The 23,002-nt window shown below is 39.9% G+C and overlaps 1 protein-coding gene across 1 annotated transcript in view; it reads left to right on the top strand.

Annotated features, from left to right (window-relative positions):
* The window catches only part of FRMPD4 (FERM and PDZ domain containing 4), an 847,051-nt gene that overhangs the window by 593,388 nt on the left and 230,661 nt on the right, over nucleotides 1-23,002 (top strand). The gene's annotated exons all lie outside the window — the stretch shown is intronic.

Raw genomic sequence — 23,002 nt, 5'->3', positions numbered from 1 at the left:
ATACCTTCCCTCTGGGTCGTCCCAGTGCACCAGCCCCAAGCATCCAGTATCGTGCATCGAACCTGGACTGGCAACTCGTTTCATACATGATATTTTACATGTTTCAATGCCATTCTCCCAAATCTTCCCACCCTCTCCCTCTCCCACAGAGTCCATAAGACTGTTCTATATATCATTGTCTCTTTTGCTGTCTCGTACACAGGGTTATTGTTACCATCTTTCTAAATTCCATATATATGCGTTAGTATACTGTATTGGTGTTTTTCTTTCTGGCTTACTTCACTCTGTATAATAGGCTCCAGTTTCATCCACCTCATTAGAACTGAACGAATGCTTTCTTAACATACATTTTCTCCATTAGATTCATTCCAAGATATTTACTAGTTTTTTCTTTCTATTGATAATGGAATCTATTTTACTGTTTATACATTCTAACTGGTTGGAATGTGGCATTTGGGATCTTACATGTTCATCTTGTCACTAGCCAAGTGCTCAGTTCTCATAAAAATTCTAATACATACTGATTATCTTAACAAATTCATTATCTTCGAGAAACGAAAATATTGTCCCTTCTTTTATAATCCTAAAGCCTTCTTGCCAATTTTAAAAATCACTTTGTTAGCTTGAATCTCTAGGACAGTAATGCATATATGTTGAACATATGCTGACTGCAGTTATTTTTAGCTATTTCTGAATTTTCTGTGGAAGATATCTTTAATGTAACAGCTAGGTAGGTTATTTTCTGTACATATTTAGCAAGTATCCTTTATTGCCATAGAAGTTTTATTTCTTTCCTAGTTTTGTATCAGTTTAATCATGATTCAGTTCAGTTCAGTCACTCAGTCATGTCCAACTCTTTGCGATCCCATAAACTGCAGCATGTTGGGCTTCCCTGTCCATCACCAACTCCCAGAGTTTACCCAAACTCATGTACATTGAGTCAGTGATGCCATCCAACCATTTCATCCTCTGTCGTCCACTTCTGCCTTCAATCTTTCCCAGCATTGGGGTCTTTTCAAATGAGTCACCTCTTCCCATCAGGTGGCCAAAGTATTGAAGTTTTAGCTTCAAAATCAGTCCTTCCAAAGAACACCCAGGGCTGATCACCTCTACAATGGACTGGTTGGATCTCCTTGCAGTCCAAGGGACTCTCAAGAGTCTTCTCTAACACCACAGTTCAAAAGCATCAATTCTTCGGCACTCAGCTTTCTTCACAGTCCAACTCTCACATTCATACATGACCACTGTAAAAACCATACCCTTGACTAGACAGATCGTTGTTGGCAATGTCTCTGCTTTTTAATATGCTGTCTAGGTTGGTCATAACTTTTCTTCCAAGGAGTAAGTGTCTTTTAATTTCATGGCTGCAGTCACCATCTGCAGTGATTTTGGAGCCAAAAAAAATAAAGTCAGCCACTGTTTTCCACTGGTTCCCCATCTATTTGCCATGAAGTGACAGGACTGGAAAAGGTCAGTTTTCATTCTAATCCTAAAGAAAGGCAATGACAAAGAATGTTCAAACTACCACACAATTGCACTCATCTCACACACTAATAAAGTAATGCTTAAAATTCTCCAAACCAGGCTTAATCAATACATGAACCATGAACTTTCAGATGTTCAAGCTGATTTTAGAAAAGGCAGAAGAACCATAGATCAAATTGCCAACATCTGCTGGATCATCGAAAAAGGAAGAGAGTTCCAGAAAAACATTTATTTCTGCTTTATTGACTATACCAAAGCCTTTAACTGTGTGGATCACAATAAACTGTGGAAAATTCTGAAAGAGATGGGAATACCAGACCACCTGACCTGCCTCTTGAGAAATCTGTATGCAGGTCAGGAAGCAACAGTTAGAACTGGACATGGAACAACAGACTGGTTCCAAATAGGAAAAGGAGTATGTTAAGGTTGCATATTGTCACCCTGCTTATTTAACTTAAATGCAGAGTACATCATAAGAAATGCTGGGCTGGAAGAAGCACAAGCTGGAATCAAGATTGCCAGGAGAAATATCAATAACCTCAGATATGCAGATGACACCATCCTTATGGCAGAAAGTGAAAAACTAAAGAACCTCTAGATGAAGGTGAAAGAAGAGAGTGAAAAAATTGACTTATAGCTCAACATTCAGAAAACTAAGATCATGGCATCCAGTCCCATCACCTCATGGCAAGTAGATGGGGAAACCTGATTCGAAGAACTGACCGACTGGAAAAGACCCTTATGCTGGGCAAGATTGAAGGCAGGAAGAGAAGGGGATGACAGAGGATGAGATGGTTGGCTGGCATCACTGACTCAATGGACATGAGTTTGGGTAAACTCTGGGAGTTGGTGATGGACAGGGAGGCCTGTCGTGCTGCAGTTTATGGGGTTGCAAAGAGTCGGACACGACTGAGCGACTGAACTGAACTGATTTTCTAAGAGGGTTGGGAGAATATTGTGTGTCAGCATATGAGACGTCTCCACTGTAAACTGAAAAAAAAAAAAAGGTAAAAAGTTCCCACATGTGAATCAGAAAACTGCCAACTCCTGTATGACCTTTAAAAAGTAACTAGACTTGACCAAACTTTAGTTTTTTTTCCTCTAAAAAGCAGATGATGATCTCAATTGGTTGCTCTGAGAGTACAGTAGATAATATTTCCAGATTTAGAAAATGAAGACACAGTTGGCCAGTTATACTTTTATTTCACATAATTATTCTTCACGAGCTAGGGATTGAACCCAGGTTTCCTTCATTGCAGGCAGATTCTTTACCATCTGAACCACTAGGGAAGCCCATTTAATATATATGTACCAAATAGTATATGTGATATATCTGAAAGTCAATTTTTTCTCTTTTTAAAAAAAATAGTTGATTTATAGTATGTTAATTTCAGGTTTACAGCATAGTGATCCAGTTACACATTATATATGTTATTTTTCAGATTCTTTTCCCTTATAAATTATTACAAAATATTGAGTATAGTTCCCCATGCTGATTATTAGTAGTTGTTTGTTGGTTATCTATTTTATATATAGGAGTATGTATATGTTAATCCCCAACTCCTAATGTACACTCCCCCTCGAATCTGAAATTCAAATTTAACTGGGTGACCTATAGTTTACCTGAAACCATACAGAGATGTAATATATGATAAAGTGACCCTGACTTGAGGATTTGTATTCTGATAATATTTTTAAGGAATTGCTCCCAGGGTTGGTTCTGAGAATCTGGAGAGCAGAACACAGGAGAAGAAGAGCAAGAGAAGCAGGTGGGCAATTGCAGGCCCTGTCCTTAAGGGGACTCCAGCCCGACCCTGTGGGCAGCTCTGCAGTGTAAGGAACAGTTCAGATGGTTCTCAAGCAGTGGTGGGAAGCTGGGTTTTGGCAGGCTCAGTTACTGGTTAAGGGGCATCGCTGCCTCTCTGCAGTACTCAGCCAAGCAGATCTGAGGGAGCTAGGATACCGCCTCTCAGAAAATCTGTTGCTGAGATCATTGAGAAGGCAAGGATATCAGTGGGGTGAGGGGTAGCAGGGAGGAGTCAACGAAATCCATGGGAATGGGTGTAATCCATGCAATGGGCAGTGCCCACTCCAGTGCTGTCCAAACTCCAGAATGCTGTGAATGGTCTGTAACAACAGATTGAAGGGCAGTGGGAGACAAGACTCTCACTTAAGAAACTTGTTCCATCCAGGCTGTCATGACAGAATACCATAGACTCAGAGACTTCGAATCCATAAGAATTTATTTCTCACATTTCTGGAGGCCGGAAGGCAGATTTCGTGCCTGGTGAGAACCCCCTTCCTGGTTCATAGGCAGCCCTCTTCTCTCTGTGTCCTCACATGGAGGAAAGTGAGAGAGCTCCCTGGGGTCCCTTATCCCATTCATGACATAAATCCCCTCTGAATGGCCCCACCCCCTAATACTGTTGCCTTAGGGGTTAGGATTTCAACCTATGAATTGGGATGGGGTGGAGGAGGTACAGACAGTCCATAATAGAAACCAAAGAGATTGGGGACCCTATCCCCCCAACAGTTGCATCATAATTCTCTTAACAGTTCTAATAGTTCTTTGCTAGACCTAGAACCTGCTGCTCCTTTTGGACATTGGATAGTGTCTCCTCTCAGTTTTATTTGCATGTATCTATTTAAGAAGAAAAAATAGAGTTTTCCCTTGAATCCAGAGATAGCATCCACTTCAGGACAGCCTCCTCCTTACTGTGCTGCCAAAAGCCCAGCTGGAGGCAACTCTAAACATAAAGCCTTTGAAGGGCACATGGTGGGGCAACTACAGGGCATAATTTGAAAGTCCATGAAATGCTACATGGCCTTGTCTGAAAAATCTTCCAGAAAAATTCAGTTGCCTTAAACTGATGCCCAAATTGCACATTTTAAAACCCTCTAATTTAGGGGAAGCCTCCCCAGGGGGCTATATGCTCTGCTTGGCCTATAAAACTCTAAATATGAAAATGAAAAATAGCTAAGTACACAAAATGCAAGTGGAGAAGAACAAGTCTATTGAGATCATCATTAATCTTGTTTGTTGGCTTTTTGCCCCAATCTTTCCTTCTGATAGTACCTCCAGTATCGGGTCCACTCCACTTCCCTTGATTGGGAGACTCCGAGGATGCAAAATGATAGGCTCATGGGGTAGGGCATGTTGTCTCTGCCTTGTGCATTATTCAGAAACGAAAAGGAACACACTGAAAAGCTAGGGTCAGAGGAAAAGAGACTGTGGAAAGGCAGATGGAGATCTAATTTTGAGAACTGAGTGTGTAGCAAAAAATGACCTCTGTAGGAGTGAACTATGGAACAAGGTCTCTCAACTCAATGGAGAACTAGTTCTCTCAGCTCCCAGGTACTAAGGCTGTCACAGTGATGATGACATGCCTTTCATTGGTAAGACTTCCCTCTAAGAATTTCTATCTAAGAAGGTGATTATTTTACTAACTTGTAACATTTCTCGTCAAAATAGTTTAGAAACACGAAGCTCCTTAGCGCCTCTGGCTCTAAGAATGTGGTCAGTTGGCATGGTTCCCAGCATAGTGTAATGAGCTTCCACACTAACAGTTATACTTTGTATTATTGTTATTAACTGTAGTAGTGGGCCTGAAAAGAATGGGGTGTGAAAGACCCCATAAAGCACCAGAAGATATATGATGGTGATTCGTTGTGTAAGTTGCTGAAGATAGTCAAAGTCAACTGCAAGTTTTATCCACCTAACAGAGAATGATAATGCCAGAAGGAAATGGGAAGGCAGGGTTTGATGGGAAGGTGATGAGTTGAGATTTTCAGATAGGATTCAATCTGAAGTCAGACAAGGCTTCCTTGTGAAAATGTCCACCAACTGCAAAAGATCATAAATTATATGATTTTATTATTTCTAGGTTTTTGGGGTTTAATATAAGAAGATTATATCTGAAGTATAAAATAACCTAAATTTTTGAGCAAGCTTAGTAGATGTGGAGGCCAGTGAAAGCTTGGTTAATTGGGTTTTGATTCTTCTCTGGGCTAGCTCATTTGTCCCTTTCTTGCACTATCTCTTGTGCCTTCAAAGTAGGCATGGGACGCAGATGTTTCTGCTTTTCGAGGAAGAGAGCAAACCCAGAGCTACTGACTAAACGCATTCACGTTCATATTTTGGTCTCTAGGATAAGTGTGTCCCAGTCATGTAATGAATGAGTTTTCCTTGAAGAATTTCAACTTCAGTATTATTTGCATTCTTTCTCCATTTTCTAGAAATTGGCCAAATGCTCCTCTTGGCACTTCTAATTCAGCTCAGCAACCTCTGATTTTTCAGGTTCTTATTTCCTGTCTGCCTGGTGGTTTTTGTGTAGTCATAGGTCAAGAGCATGGCTTAGAGTGCATGATAACTCCCTCTAGATTATTCTGTCCATTCTCTAATTTCAGTGACACGGGATTTTCATTAACCTATAAGTAGACATGGGGATTATTTGGGAAGTGGAGAACGGGGAGGAAAAAGCTGGTCTCTTTCCTAAAGCTGAGGTTTTCTAAGTACAAGGGAAATGATAAGGTTCTGAACAGAAATGTATTTCCCAAGCAAAAGCAGAATTATGGCCTTCATTAATTTTGGTGAGCCTGTGTTCGTGTTGACAGGTGGGAATAAAGGGGGTGGAGAAGTCTATGCAGAGAGGATCATAAATAGCAACTGTGAGGATCTTTTCTTATGAGAATGAGATGAGACTGACCTTTGCTACTTACTCCAAAAATGCAGACACCGTGCTTGTTTGGTTTTGTTTTCCTACTAGACAGTGGAGTTTGGGGAGTCAAGTAAAGGGCATTACCCTCTTCTCTTCTCTCTCCAGTGAATATTTCATTTATTTTAGGAGCAATTGTTCTGATCAGAGTTTGATTCAGACAAATTAGGATAATTGCATCCTTATTTTTTATCCTTCAGGAGCTTCTTTGAACCTGGGGCAGCTCGTTCCAGAGCTTTCCTGGTGGATGACCTGTGGCTGGCTGATTTGTATTATAGTGGCCAATGCATTTGTTATCATAAAAGTCCATGTAGAGCTATGGTTCCCAAAGATTGATCCCTGTATGGGCATTATCAGCATTGTGGAAGTAAGATGCCATAAGGCACAGGAAAAAAGGAAGAAAGAAAAAAAGAAAACATAAGAATGAAAATAATGGGAAACTTCTAGGCAAAAAAGTTCAAGTTGGAGAAACAGAGGAAAGATACATAAATCTAGGTTTGGGAGGGCTTCCCTGTTGGCTTGGACAGTAAAGAATCTTCCTGCAATGCCGGAGACCTGGGTTCAATCCCTGGGTTGGGAAGATCCCCAGGAGGAGGGCATGACAACCTACTCCAGTATTGTTGCCTGGTGAATCCTCATGGACAGAGGAGCCTGGCGGGCTACAATCCATGGGGTCACAAAGAGTCAGATACAACTGAGTGACTAAGCACAGCAGGTTTGGGAATAACAAGTACATCATAGGTTGAATGCTTGTGATGTCTAAGACGTGTTCTAGCATCTTTTACATACATTCTCTCTAGTCTTGACAGCAACTTCAGAAATTCGATGATATGTAATCTGAGTGTTTGATGACTGGCAATGCATTTCCTGGTCTCTTTTCTAGCAGTATATATATACGGTTTGCCTAAAGGATTTTCAATCTCATGTGTTGTGTTTGATGTCATCTCACTTCAAAATAATGAAAGTGCTTCATCACAAGCCTTCTTCAATGGATTAGACTTTTGTTAATGTGTCTTGGGTCTGTGAGCTCAAAGATGAGAGTGTGAGAGAGATAAATCATAAGAAAGGAGGTGGTTATCTAGACTAGTAGCTTTGATCCTCTTTGATCAAGACCCACAGTGAGAGATACATTTTTACAATACATTTCAGGACACACATAAATGTATGTACATCTTTATAAAAACAACCAAAATTGAACAAAATCATATTTTCCATTTGTATGTGTGATAAACTCTATCTGCTGTTTTATTCTATTTATTTTATGAATGTTAGTCAACTCCCACTGTAGTGATTTTGCATTTCACTAGTCAGTAGCAACTTGAAATTTTGAAAATACAGAAATGTTGCAAAACATTGTCTACTGTGAACAGTTTGGAGGACTCTAGCTAGGCTCCTGTGGTTTAAAATTACTAAATTAACCACCCCCCCAGTTCTGTTTAGTTTTATTATTTTTTAATTTATTTTATTGAAGTATAGAATGGCAACCCACTCCAGTATTTTTGCCTGGACAACCCCAGGGACAGAGTAACATGGCAGGCTACAGTCCATGAGGTCACAAGAGTCGGACACGACTTAGCAACTAAACCACCAGCACATAGTTGATTTACAATGTTGTGGTGATTTCTTTTGTACAGCAAAGTGATTCAGCCATACATATAATACTTACATATTCTTTTTCATATTCTTTTCCAGTATGGTTTATCACAGGATATTGATTATAGTTCCCTATGCTATAGTGTAGGGCCTTGTTGCTTATCCATGCTATATATAATCGTTTACATCTGCTAATCCTCAACTCCCAATCCATCCCTCCCTCTCCATACCCCCTCCCTCCTTGACAACCATAGACGATTCTCTGTGTCTGTGAATGTGTTCCATGTTGTAGCTTGTCTCCTCCTGCAGCGTTCCTGAGTCAAGGAGGAAACCAAGTTCAGATGAAAACAATGTTTCAGGGTTTCATGGTGTTTTCCAGTGTGATGGACTAATTAATGATTCCTACACTTTTCCTATTTCTCTTGGTCTGGAGCAATTACCTAATCATTTCTATCCTAATTCCATCATGAGTCCAAGACCCTGTTCTATTAACCAACATGTGGGTTAAGTACGTGAATTGTAATTTGCACAGTTTCCTGGTCAAATGTTGTTTGAGGAACAAAGCATATTTGCAGTTATTAGTAAAACAGTATACAATAATAAGCATCATCCATTGGCTGATTCCTGTTAACTTCACTCTTCCTTTTCTATTTGATTTCATCACACTAAGTGTAATATAGCCATCAAATGTCTGCTTTCACAATATGAAGTGTCCTTTCAACAAGAATTCTACTTTCACCTTTTCTGGGAAACATCATTTGTGTTTAGGTGTCATGGGTGATAACTGCGCTTGTTTTACAAAGGTGGTATTTATAGAAAGGTAATTAAGTGCATGCAGCAAATATTGCTTGAATCTCTTTAGAATCCACTGATGGTGCATGTCCAGAGAGTAATGGAATATTTGTGTACTCAGTTCATCAGTGGGGAAGTGTCCTGTTGTTTCCAAATAAAATCCGCTTCTCCTACAGTTTATTAATTCAGAGTAACTACTCCCGATAAATGAAATGATCTGTGTATTGCTAAGAACTTTGTTCTCTCTTTTAAGGGTAAGTACGTTTAAACCTGAGAAGAATAGAAATTTATCCTTTAGAATTCATGTTGTTGGCAAATGAGTTGATGACAAGTTCTGTATGAAAACAACACAGAAAATACTACCTGATTCGTGGCTAAGGAACACAAATAAAAATAGCTCCATTTAAAACAAAAATAAACATTGCTATCATGTGTAATATGGACTAGGCAAATTCAACCAAGAAGTACAGTTTAGGTCCTTGTGAATTTTACTATTTCTGCCATTGATTAAGAAATCTTTGGCTGTAAAGAAAATGAAAGAAATTTCCTGCATTGCGAGAGACCCGGGTTCAATCCCTAGGTCGGGAAGATCCCCTGGAGGAGGAAATGGCAACCCACTCCAGTGTTCTTACCTGGAAAATCCCATGGATGGAGGAGCTTGGTGGGCTATAGTCCATGGGGTCACAATGTTGCAACACAACTGAGTGTCTAACACTGTCACTTATTCTCTGTTTTAAGGGTAAGTACATTTAGAGCTGAGAAAAATAGAAATTTATCCTTTAGATTTCATGTTGTTGGCAAATGAGAAGGTGACAAGATGTATATGAAAAGAAGAAAAAAAATACTACCTGATTCTTGGCTGAGGAACACTTAAATAAAATTAGCTTCATTTAAAAAATAAATAAACATTGCTATCTTGTGTGATATGGACTAGGCAAATTCACCCAAGAAGTACAGTTTAGGTCCTTGCAAATTTTATTATTTCTGCCATGGATTGAGTTAAGAAATCTTTGGCTGGAAAGAAAATTATATTCCTGGCATATGCCAGGGAAATATTAAATTATCCAGGCAAATGGGTTTGCCTATTTTTCATGCAAGAAAAACTGATAGGAATCATTGCTGTCTTTATGGAAATAAAGGGAATCATAGGTTGGACATAGTGAAATGGAGGCGCTTCTACTTTGTGCACTTAACATTTATACATTTGATTTCAAGTTTTGTGATGCATTGCATATTAAACATAGCTTGATAAAATGACTGTGGAAGGCCAAATCTGATTTCACAAGTACCTTTTCCCATTGAGTAGCACTCCTGGGCCAGTGTGCACCCCACCGAGCCCTCCATGGTCAACCCTTCAGAGTCTGCCTCTCTTGTGCTTGGACCCCCCACCCCTGCTCAGAAAACTGTCTCTCTGATGGCCAGGCAATCTGACTACAAGACTTAAGGGAATTAGCTCTCTATTTCATACCTGGCTGGGCTAGTCAGAGATGCAGAAATTCCTGGGTGAACCATGCTGTTTGAAATTGTGAGTTAAGGGATTTTCAGAGAACCTCTTTTAGCCAAACTGATTGTGAGCCATCCATCTGCTCTCTGAGAAATTGTTTGGAAATGAAAACTATGGGATTAAACTAATACGGGATTTTGCCATCAGAAGAATCAAGTCTAAAACTTCTGTCCTCACTTCCCAGCCAGGGATGTGGACAAGTTGCTCCAACTTTTTGATCCTCACTATCCTTTCGTGTTAAGTGACAGTAACCATTTTGCTGCTGTACATTTGAATATTGTTGTAAGTAGTTCAGACACTAACACAGTGGAAAATATTTTGGAAGCTGTAAGTGCCTTCAAAATGAAAGACGAGGTTGTCATTTCTTAGTAGTTGAAACCACAGCATCAGAATGGCTAGACCTAGAGAGTGAACATTAACATTAATATTTGTCTTAAAATAATGCAGCAAAATGTAATACTGACACAAATCATGCAACTCCTATTTGAAAGGCTTTTCATTTATTTTAGAGGGTTTCCATATCTGTTGCTCGCCCTGTGAAAATATCAGGGGATTTTATTTGATCTATTTTGACTAATGAAATTAAAGGGACACAGATGACTTGAATTGGGGCTACAGTGGCAAAATCTTAAGTGAACATTTATTAAGTATGCACTTTATGTCAAGCTACAACTCATGATATAATCCTTGTAGAGATACATGTGTGTGCATGCTCAGTCCTTCAGTCGTGTCCAACTCTTTGGAACCCCATGGACTGTAGTTCGCCAGGCTCCTCTGTCCATGAGTTTTCCCAGGAAAGAATACTGGAGTGGGTTCCCATTTCCTCCTCCTGGGAATCTTCCTGACCAGTGGATCAAACCCAAGTCTCCTGTGTCTCCTGTATTGCAGGTGGATTCTTAGGTGGCAAGTGCCAATTTGTAGTTGACACAATGCTTATCTGGGCAGAGAGGGATGTATTATTTAAAAGCCAAAGAGTGATTTTTTTAACAATATTTTTAAAAAAGCTAAAGGAGGAAAAGAGCTATGACAAAAACACCCTAACTCTGTCTGTTAGCCTTATGTTCTGTTACATGTAATAGAAAATGATGATCAGAAGCATAATAGTGATAACTTTAAAATAGTATTTTCACAACATAGAAGATACTCTCTCCTGTAGAAGAAGTCTGGGAGAAAAGGCTTGGATGGACGCCACAGTCACCAAAGGACGCCCTCAGGTCCTTCTACCTTTCCTTCTGTCCGTCTAGTAACGAGCTTTCAATCTGGAGCTCACCTGTTGTACTAATTTGGCCTGGGAACACACAACATGGACCTCTGCATTCCAGAGATTAGGAAAAGAGTAAACACATGCCGGAGAGTTGCATCTCACAGCTTTAACCAATTTTCATAAAGTCCCACTGAATTCTTTCATTGCAATCTCATGAATTCGAACTGAATCATGTGGCCTCACCAAGTTCTACTCAGGGAAATGGTGTCTCCACGCTGTCACTGCATGAAAGAGGGATTTACTGAGGTGGAAGAGAAGGGAGAACAGTTGGGGAGCCTCTAGGAGAATCTGCTATACTGTCCCCCAAATAAGGGACACTCCACAAAGTTTCAACAGGATGTTTGAGGCAGTTTTTCTTTTCCCTGATGAATCACCACCGAATCAATAAACTGTCTCCTTTTTGGACTTTCAGTTTCTCTACTTTTGGTTCAGTTTGCTGTGAAATTTATCCGGATCAAGGAGAGACGGAAAATCAAAAGAGCACATTCTGCTAGTGGCTCCCCACCTCACTCTGCAATGTCCTTCCATCGAATAATCGACAGGACCTTGCAGGAACTGGCCTGTTATCTCACCTACTGTTCGGATCATTTCAGACACACTCACCTTGAACTTGCCAGCCATGCATCTACCTTAGAATCTATGTCCTGGCTGTTCCACTGGGCCTGTTTCCTTCTCCTCCTCCAAGTCTTTGCTGGAATTTACTCTTTTCAGGAAAACCTACTATGATACTGTGATAGATAATAAGAAAAGACAGATTTGGTCTTTGTCCCAGTTTCTGGAGGGTAGCTCCTAAAATTCTTGAGGATGAGAGTGAGAAAGGTGTCTCTTGTTATGTTAACGAGGTTCATGTCCTTGAGACTTCCATGGCTGGGGGCAGGATGCCAGGGGAACTGACCTGTGATTAAAGGACTGGGACTCAGCCCCTCCTCCAGGGTGAGGAGAGAGGCTGGAGGTCAATTCAGCAGCCAATGGCCAGTGACAATCAGGTAATCAATCTTGTCTGTGTATTGTCTTGTCTCAGGAAAATCTCAGGAAAAATCAGGATAAGTCTTGTCTCAGGAAAACCCCAATAGACAAGGTTGGGAGAGCTCCCAGGTTGATGAACACATGTTGTTGCTTGGAGAGCAAAGTGCTGGGGGAGCAAAGAAGCTCCATGCCATTTTCCATGGTCTTGCCCTCCACACCTCTTCCACCTGTCTGTTCCTGCGTTACATCCTTTTATAATAAATTGGTCATTTAGTGAGTAAAATATTTTTCTCTCAGCTCTGAAAGCCATTCTAGCAACTTACTGAAACCTAAAGAGAGGGTCATTAGAAACTTCAATCTCCAGCTAGTCCGTCAGAAGCCCAGGTGTAAACCTGGCTTTGTGCCTAGTATCTATAATGCTGAGAGAGCTGTTGCTCTTAAACTGCTTTCTTTGGGTAGTTAGTGTTAGAATTGAGTTGAATTGGAGGACACCCAGCTGATGTCCAGAGGCTTGCTTGTTCGAGAGGAGCTCTGCCCCCACATTGGAACTGAGTATCAGAATCCTTAGTCTCCACTGATTCAGAGAGACTAGGAATTTTGCCACCTTTTCTTCATAGTGTTCAGAAAAGTAGAAACTCCACCCCTCCAAAAATAAATAATGGCATTTTCAACTTTTTCAGACTGTGTTTGTAAATGGTTGAAGAACCTACTTGGGTCTTTCATTGGTTCTCTCATTTTATCTTTTCATTAGATACTTTTTCCACCTTGTGAAAAGGAGGCAACTAGGATTTGCAGAGTGTGGCCTTCAAGAAAAGTATCATACATTTTGACGGATAACTTATTTCCATGTATATATCAGTAAAAATGGGGCTTCCCAGGGGACTCAGCACTAAAGAATCCCCTTGGTAAGCAAGGCGACTCAGATATGAATTCGATCCCTGGGTCAGGAAAATCCCCTGGAGAAGGGGATGGCAACCCACTCCAGTATTCTTGCCTGGAAAATCCCATGGACAGAGAAGCCTGGCGGGCTACAGTCCATGGGGTCACAAAGAGTTCAGACGTGACTTGGCAACTGAACAACAATATATATATATGTATATATATATGATTTATTTATCTGTCTAGCTAAACACACATAGCAGTTACTCTAGAAAATGTCTTTGGGTCTCTTGGTCAGCTCCTACTTTGAGGCAAATGATATTCTGAGCAGGCATGCACCACATCAATAAAAATATGCTCACAGGACAAAAACAGGGAAAACATGCATTTACATATATATAATGTATTTGTATTTGTCTCCAAAGTTTCAGACTGTTCTCACAGTCAGTTCTTAGATTACGTGTAAAATCTCTTTTTCAGATCCTGTATTCCTTGTAGCTCCCACTATAGATACCCTTGGTGATGTGTGGGCATATGTATTTTCCTCTTTTTCATTCTTATCTGTATAACAACTCTTGCCACAGTTGAGCAGCAATTTTTTCTCAGTGTATGGCCTCACTGGCTTATCTTTTATTTTTGTCTGAATCCATTTCCCATGCCTTCCTTGAAATTTTGTCAAGACATCTTTATTGTCTTTTCTCACTAACCTCTACCATCCTCCAAGCAGTATATTACGAGATACTTTGTGAGCTCTATTGCACTGATGTCATGCAATTCTCTCAGTAGAGTGTTCTCTTCTCTGCTGAATCCTCTTGCCTAGCGTACAGAGATAATTGAAGTGAAGTGAAAGTCATTCAGCGGTGTCCAACTCCTTGCGACCCCATGGACTGTAGCCCATGGACTGGGCTCCTCTGTCCATGGAATTTTGAAGTGGGTAGCCGTTCCCTTCTCCAGGGGATCTTCCCGACCCAGGGATTGAACCTGGTTCTCCTGCATTGCAAGCAGATTCTTTACTATCTGAGCCACCAGGGAAGCCTGACAGAGCTAATTAGGTCAAGCAAAGCCAGCACCCAAATTACAAAACTAACACCAACAAGTGTTGCCGTATCTGAAAAGATAACCCTAAAACAGAGAAGGGCTTTATCTTACAGAACAAATATGAATGGTTTATTTCTGACTTTAAGCCTCCCTTTCAAATTGCTGTTCCTCAGTGAATGGCAATTGTAACAGTTTCTCAAAAATAATGTTTTATATAACTTTAATGTGATATACAGATGGAGTTTGATGTCCGGCCATGAATGTGTTGCAGATATTAATTAAAACTTATCCCACAAATTATAATACAATGCATGACAAAGCATCAATATCTATCTTGATAGCTTTTTTTTAAGCAACTAGATAAAGACAGCAAGTGATTAAGAAACTTTGCTATAATCAGCAGAAACAGCTGTATTTTTTAAATCTATTTTTAATTGGTGGTTAATTGCTTTACAATGCTGTGTTGGTTTCTGCCTTACAATAGTGTGAATCAGACATAAGTATACATATGTCCCCTCCCTCTTGAGCCTCCATCCCACCCTTCTAGGTTGTCACAGAGCATCAGGTTGAGCTCCCTGTGTTATTCAGCAGCTTCTCACTAGATGTCTAACTGGAAATTGCCCAGTTCCCAACAAGGCACTGGTCCTCCTTGTCAGTACCCTGAACTATGCCTGCCGTTCTCATCTTTCTCCCTCAGGACTACCTTTTAAGCAAGCATGGAAAAAAGTACCCTACCATCTCAGAAATGGAATATCAGTTAAAAGCCAAGCCTATTTTTAATATTAATATTCATTTTCTGCTGTGAAATTGTCATAACTTTTTATGTCCACTCATAAATGTTGAAGCAGGCCCATGATTCAGCACCATTAAATCACTTGTAAATTACCACTTGATGAGGCTAAAATTGCAACTTCTAAAAATGCACTGCTGTGAGGGCTTCCTGTAGTTCAGTGAATTACCACCTCAAAACTGCCTTCTGAGTTGCCCAGACTATCTGGTCAGACATGATGAATGCTTGATGGCCTCAGTCCTGGAGCTCCGAGTGGCAAGGCCAGGCTCCCAGCCCAGCATGGGCATAATTATCACCACTTTTGATTTTGACTACAGAAAGTGGAGTAGTGTTCAAAAAATGTTATTGTGTAATGTCTCTCTCATTTTTTAATAAAACCCAATCACGTATTTGTCATTGTTGCTTCCAGTCAAATCATACAGGAACAGGTCAATGGTGATGTTGAGTTTTCTTGCCCATTGTAAGAGCTTGTGTTTATTTCCCATTCTTTTTCAAAACTCTCTACAGTTTGTAGAGGAAATTAAGCAAATAATGGAGAGAATTAGGCCTTGGCACTTGTCCAAACAGCAAGATGTTCTATTTCTTGAAAAGGAGATATACTTGTAAAACAAAGTAAGAGCAGAAAACCTGTGTGTTCATGAGAGAACGGCAAGGCTGCTATTTTGGTTTGGTTTGGTTTTGCGTTAGTTGTTTTTGTTTACTTTGAAGTTAATAATTTACTTAAGATATTTTTATGGGGAAAATGCCTTTTGTGATGTCTTCTTAAAAGCAGCAAGGTCTTCCCTAGTAATTCTGAGAAAGTTTTCCTTGATTTACAGGTTGGAGTAATATGGACTCAGAATTTTTTTTTTAATTCTTTTTTTAGAAAAGTTTTTTCAGCTTTATTTAGGTAAACTGACTAATAAAATTTTATATTTTTAATATGTACAGTTAATGATTTGATATATGTATACATTGTGGAATGATTATCATAATCAAGCTAATTAACATATCCAGAACCTCACAGTTACCTGTGTGATGAGAACCCAATATCTATTTTTTGTTTGTTTGTTTGTTTTTTCAAATCTTTTCTACATTGCTCTAAAAAATTTTTATTTTATATTGGTCCATAGTTGATTAACAATGTTGTGTTAGTTTCAAGTGTACAAGGAAGTGATTCAGTTATACATATTCAATATCTATTTTTTTCAAATTCTTTTCCCATTTAAGTTATTACTGAATATTGAGTAGATTCTCTGTGCTATACAGTTGGTCTTTGTTGGTTATATATTTTTAGTACAGTGGTGTGTATATGTTAATCCCAAGCTCACAATGTATCCCCCACTGCCACCTTTCCCCATTGGTAACCGTAAGTTTGTTTTCTTTTAATCTGTTTCTGTTTTGTAAATAAGTTATTTGTATCAATTTTAAAGATTCTGCATATAAGCTGTATCATATGATATTTGTTTGTCTGCCTTACTTCGCTTAGTATAATCATCTCTAGGTCCATTCATGTTACTGCTGCTACTGCTAAGTCACCTCAGTCGTGTCGGACTCTGTGCGACCCCATAGACGGCAGCCCACCAGGCTCCCGTATCCCTGGGATTCTCTAGGCAAGAACACTGGAGTGGGTTGCCATTTCCTTCTCCAATGTATGTAAGTGAAAAGTAAAAGTGAAGTCGCTCAGTCATGTCCGACCCTTAGCGACCCCATGGACTGCAGCCTACCATGCTCCTCTGTCCATGGGACTTTCCAGGCAAGAGTACTGGAGTGGGGTGCCATTGCCTTCTCCGCATGTTACTGCACATGGCATTATTTCATTCTTTTTAATGGCTGAGTAATATTCCAGTATATATACACACCCCACGTCTTGTTTATCCATTCATCTGTCCTGTCGATGGACATTTAGGTTGCTTCCATCGCTTGGCTGTTGTAAATAGTGCTGCAGTGAACACTGGGGTGCATTTATCCTTTTAAACCGTGGTTTTCTCTGGATATATGCCCAGGAGTAGGAATTATAGGACCATATGGTAGTTCTAGTTTTAGTTTCTTAAGGAATCCCCATACTGTTGTCCATAGTGGCTGTTCCAAGTTACATTCTCACCAGTCATATAGGATGGTTCCCTTTTCTCAACACCCTCTGTAGCATTTATTGTTTGTAGACATTTTGATGATGGCCATTCTGACTGGTGTGAGGTGATATCTCTTAGTTTTGATTTGCATTTCTCTAATAATGAGGGATGTTGAGCATTTTTTTCATGTGCCTGTTGGCCATCTGTATGTCTTCTTTAGAGAAATGTCTCTTTAGGTCTTCTGCCCATTTTTTCCCTTTTACTTTTAAAACCTAGGGATAGCAGCATCTGCAGATTCAGCAGAACTGTGTTTTCCGATGTAGAAGAAGCACTTCACTGATCCACATGGATTATGGTTTTATTGTCCAACAGTGAACTTCTCTTTTACTTACACAGTTCGTCAGGCTGACATACTAACATACTAACATATTAATATACTAAACCATTCAATTGCTGTTCAAATTGTATTCCTCGGCATTGTTGTGGAGTAGTTTTATCCATGCATATTCTACTTGGAAAATACAGCTGAAATAAATTTGGCATAGGAAATCTTTGGTTGTGAACTGATTTTTACGTGTTTTAGAAAGTGCTTTTTCAAAAATGCAGGAGAAAGATAATTCATTATATTTTAGAAAGTTCAAAATATACATTAGTATTGGCTTAGCTAAAAGTTCTGTTTTAGATGTGTACATTTCTGTGTGAATACTAACATTCTAGAAAAGTTGTGCTTACAGACATGAATCCATCAATAAGCCTCTCTTGTCTGTACAGTGTCAGTGATGTATCTGTAAGCTTTGATTTTTTTTTTCCAGAAGCCAGTAGGACCTTGGAGGTTTGGGATACCATATTTTCAGACAGGAACATCTGCTAGACAAATTCCTATTTTCTAAGCTGAAGAAAACCTTTCTTGCTCTATAGTCTCTTCTAAAATTCTTGTGTGTATTGTAAACCATGAGATTCCTGGAAGAACTCCAGAATATTGTAAGATTCCACAGTGCAAGTATGAATAATAACATGATCATGAGCTACAGTGAATTAAATGTCAAAGAATGGCTGGAGGCAGATTTTGCAAAGGAAAATGACCTCTTGATGATCAAGACCAGTTCTGCCAACATAGGTTGACACGAAAAAGAGATGCAGGCCCACATGAGGAGTCATTTTGTCAATGCATCAATGAGGGATTCTAATAGAACTTGGATGTTGAGCTTTGCTGTAGATTATGGGGGATATATTGTTATCCCTCACTCTATGTCAATCCATCCGGTACAATATGAGGCCTCCTTTTTCATAGACAATAAGATTTAGTGGGATGAAAGAAAGCATAGATTTGGAGTTAAGGTGCCAGGTTGTTCTATCAGCTCTGCTTCTGTTTATTTGAGCAGACTTCAAGAAGTGACAATTCCCTTACCTTTTCAGTCAAGTATCATTAACCTAATAATCTCACAGGGTTGATGCAAGGCTATAGGAGAAGTTTTAGGAAATGAAAATTATTCATAAACTCTGTAACATTATATATCTCATCTTATTATTTAACACTTACTGCTGCTGCTGCTGTTGCTAAATTGCTTCAGTCGTGTTCAACTGTGTGCGACCCCATAGACAGCAGCCCTCCAGGCTCCCCCGTCCCTGGGATTCTCCAGGCAAGAACACTGGAGTGGGTTGCCATTTCCTTCTCCAATGCATGAAAGTGAAAAGTAAAAGTGAAGTCACTTACTACAGGGTCGTTACTGCAAGTAATACATGGTAAAATTTCATGCTGAAGTCACTGTCTGCAGTGATTTTTAGAGCCCAAGAAAAGAAAATCTGTCACTGCATCCACATTTTCCCCATCTATTTACCTTGAAGTGATGGGACTGGATGCCATGATCTTTGTTTTTTGAATGTTGAGTTTTAAGCCACTTTTTCACTCTCCTCTTTCACCCTCAGCAAGAGACTCTTTAGTTCCTCTTTGCTTTCTGCCATGAGGGTGGTATCATCTGAATATTGTTACTCCAGAATGTAGCCCTATCAGTCATAAAATTTGAAATAGATCCTTGTTTTCATAGAGAAGAAGAATAGAGAATGGATATCATATTTTTTTATTGTTTCATGTGGAAATTGAAATACTGAACCTTTGCAAACTTATGCACTCTGCTGAGGTTAAGATCCTTATATTTGACCATAGGATTAAACTCATCATGACCAACTTTCTGCAGTTACAGATCGCTTAATGCCATTCAGGAACATGGTCAAATATTTGCCCACTTTCCATATTCCTATTATTCAATAAACCTCAATTGACAAAGGCACTTTCTTAAAGTTGAGTTAGTTTAGTGTACTGTTACATCTGGATTTTGGCAAGTGAATATTTGAAGCATTCATCTATTAAAAAATCAAATTGAAATTGACATCATATATAACAATTACCAAAGGAAGAGTAGAATATTTTTTCTATTGCTATTATTGTAAGCTATGAGATTATGCTGCTGCTGCTGCTAAGTCGCTTCAGTCGTGTCCAACTCTGTGCAACCCCATGGACTGCAGCCCACCAGGCTCCCCCGTCCCTGGGATTCTCCAGGCAAGAACACTGGAATGGGTTGCCATTTCCTTCTCCAATGCATGAAAGTGAAAAGTGAAAGTGAAGTTGCTCAGTCGTGTCCGACTTAGAGACCCCATGGACTGCAGCCTACCAGACTCCTCTGTCCATGGGATTTTCCAGGCAAGAGTACTGGAGTGGGGTGCCATTGCCTTCTCTGCTATGAGATTATAGATAGTGCCAAATCCCAAAGCACCTTCCATCTATAACCAGTAGCCTCCCCCCACAAAAGAAAGGAGTTTTCTTTAAGAATTTTATGAACTGAAAAAAAATATTAGAGAAGCTTATGAGGCCTCCTGACTCTCTCCTTGTCCTGGCTTCCTTATTTTTATCAGGGATACCCCTTGTCATTACCATTCACTAAATCCTGAGAGTGTGTTTCGACCAGCTCTTCATAGAGTTTTCTAGAAGGACTCTTTGATGAGCAAAGGTTCTGAAGTAAGCTTGAGGGCCTATTCACCAACACCACTTTACTGGTCACCACTCTACCTCCTGGTCTTTCGCTCTTCATGAACCAAACATGTTCCTTTACCATACCTTTTTTTTTTGCTTAAATGATATTGATGAGATGCAGAGTATAAAGATGATATAATTTATTCTGATTCTAGAGTAAACAGAAGTCCTGAACTAGCTGTTTTATCTTTATTGCATCTTCTGGTAAGCATCCTTTCCTGTTCGGGCACCGCAGCCTCTGTACAACAGACTTCATTCATGACTTCTGTCAACAGACATTGAGCAAGGCCTGGGCCTGCTATCTGAGATAAGGAGGTGAGGGCAGGTCATTTATTTGGGAGGTGTTTCCAGGAGCAGGACTAAGGAAGTGAAGAAGAGAGAAAAATAAGAAAACTAAACAAATCAGTGAAGAATCTGACTGCCATGTGGGAGACCTGGGATTGATCCCTGGATTGGGAAGATTCTCTGGAGAAGGGAATGGCAACCCACTCCGGTATTCTTGCCTGGAGAATCCCATTGACAGAGGAGCCTGGTGGACTACAGTTCATGGGGTCACAAAGAGTTGGACATGACTGAGCGACTTTCACTTTCCACTTTAAAGAAAACAGAGCGTGGGTTAGCATTGTGAGTATCTGAGGCTCAAACCCACTAGTGAATTGATAAAAATTTACGTGGAACAGAGGGCAACAAATTATAGCCTGCAAGCCAGACCTGGCCCGTTTACATAAATAAAGCTTTACAGGCTTGCAGTCCTGCTCATTTGTCTACATATTAGCTGTGGCCGCTTTTATGTTATAAGGGCAGAGTTAAGTAGTTGTGACAGAGACTGTATTGCCTAAAATAGCTAAAAGGACCTCAAAATATCTGGCTCAAAACTGAGCAGAGCGTACTCCTGCCTGGTGTAGAGTTTACCCCAGATTTGGCCTGATAGATGTAAGCTGAAGTATTTATTTCCTGACCCTTCTTGGAGGTCAAGAATTTGCTCCAGTAGCACCTGGACTGCATCTGAGCACCTTTAAAAGAAACATCTGAGACAGAACATTGGGAGACCATTCAACCAGGACCCTGGCGGTGAGACCACCACCGGCCCTAGCTCTGTCCCCTGTAACTGCATAACTAGCACAGATTGGCCAACAAGCGGCATGAAAAGCAGCTGCTACTGTGCTGGTATCCCGAAAGCATTAACTTCTTCTTACCCCTACCCCCTCTCCTCCCACTCCCCCACCCCCAGTCTCCGTTTTTCTTTGATCAACAAGAAAGCTTTGCTGTTGTCATTGTCCCATCTTGTAGAAAGTTCTGTTTATCCCACACATTTCAATGTCAAATCCCAATACATATAAAAATTATGGTTATACTATACTGCAGTCTGTTAAGTGTGCAGTCTGTTAAGTGTGTTATGTCTAAAAACCAATGTACATACCTTAGTTTTAAAATACTCAATTATTAAAACATGCTAACCATCATTTGAAAAAAGAAAGTTAGGGGTGCATGTGTTTGTAGATGTGTACACCCGTGCCTCAACAACCAACAGACAAGTTCACCCAGTAAGAACCCCCAATAGGCACAGCCGACTAAGGGGCAGAGTTCAGAGGGGCCTCCTCCAGCCAATGTCCGCTAAATAATGTCCAGGCAAGCTCCATGGAGCTGAATGTCTCCTGAAAGAATCGTTTGCCATTTGATGTTACTTTTGATGCTCCTGATCAGTAATTATGTACAAAACTGTAACTGTTTCCATAATCTAATACAAGACATTTTGGAATTGAATTGTGTAAGAATGACAGGTGGATTAGGGCCATAGTACTGCTCCAGGACTAAAAATAGAGGTGGTCACTTTGAATTGGCAAAGCAATGGGCTGAAAATGAAAAGTGAAGATGAAAAATGGAGTTCCTTCCTTTAACATCACCCTAGATGAGAGTCTCTGGCCCAAGACCAGTTCGCCCAGTCCTCCACTGTAGGTCATAATCAGTTACGTCACTAAATATGCGATCTATTTCCCAGTAGTTAGTATTTTGAGTCTATATGGACAGCCTTTCTTTGAAGTGATTGCCTCTGAAAAACAGCAGACAGAATCTAGGGTTAAAAGGACTCTGTTACATACTCTTAACTTCCCCTTTGCCTTTCTAATATTGTCTAGCTCTCGTTCATCTACCAACTCTAATGTATGAACAGAGGAGTAACAAAATATGGCTTATTTGGAAAAAATTACGTAATCCCAAACTTGGAAGCATTTGTCCTCTTGGAAGTGATGATTGAAGAGAATGATGTAATGAGATGGTCTCTGACTGTATTTTGCTTGGTGGGTTAGCGTTCTGATATCCTCATGGTCCCCAGCTCAGCTGTACTGATGGATGAATGTCTTGTTGACACAAAATAGAAAGGAGGTTGGATTTAATTATAAAATAGTCAATCAAGAAGCCTTCTGAAATGCTAAAGTGAATGTTCCAACAGCTGGCTTTTCATTGTCCTTTGTGCCTGAGAACAAACATTCTGCTGGATTTCAGTTAGATTTTCTTAGTTCACTTGAATCCTCTTTGATGCTAGGCTTCTGATATTTGAAGACCTTAGTTCTGATAAGCATTTGCTTAGAGAGTTGTGAGCTTAAATGAAAGATTAAATGAAGGGATAGATTGAGTAATAAATGCAGTGCCTAGAACACTTGATTATGGTGGGATGTGTAACTGTTGAGAACAAGCCAAAAGAAGGAAAGAAATATTTAATGTAGAGACCAATTTCTGACAATAAATCATTAATGCCATGTGTATCTGAAAATACAAAAAGCATACAGAGTATTGATCTCTTTTGCTGTTGGATGGAAACCTGGAGTTGTGTGCCTGGCCTGACCCATGACTTCCCTGCCCTCGTTCCTTCTATGCAGAGATGCCACTGGACACTTGCA

This window comes from Bubalus bubalis, chromosome X, assembly GCF_019923935.1.
Source record: "Bubalus bubalis isolate 160015118507 breed Murrah chromosome X, NDDB_SH_1, whole genome shotgun sequence".
In the NCBI taxonomy this organism is placed as follows: domain Eukaryota; kingdom Metazoa; phylum Chordata; class Mammalia; order Artiodactyla; family Bovidae; genus Bubalus; species Bubalus bubalis.
Note: the sequence above shows the minus strand (reverse complement) of the source record. Positions and strands in the feature narration are given on the sequence as shown.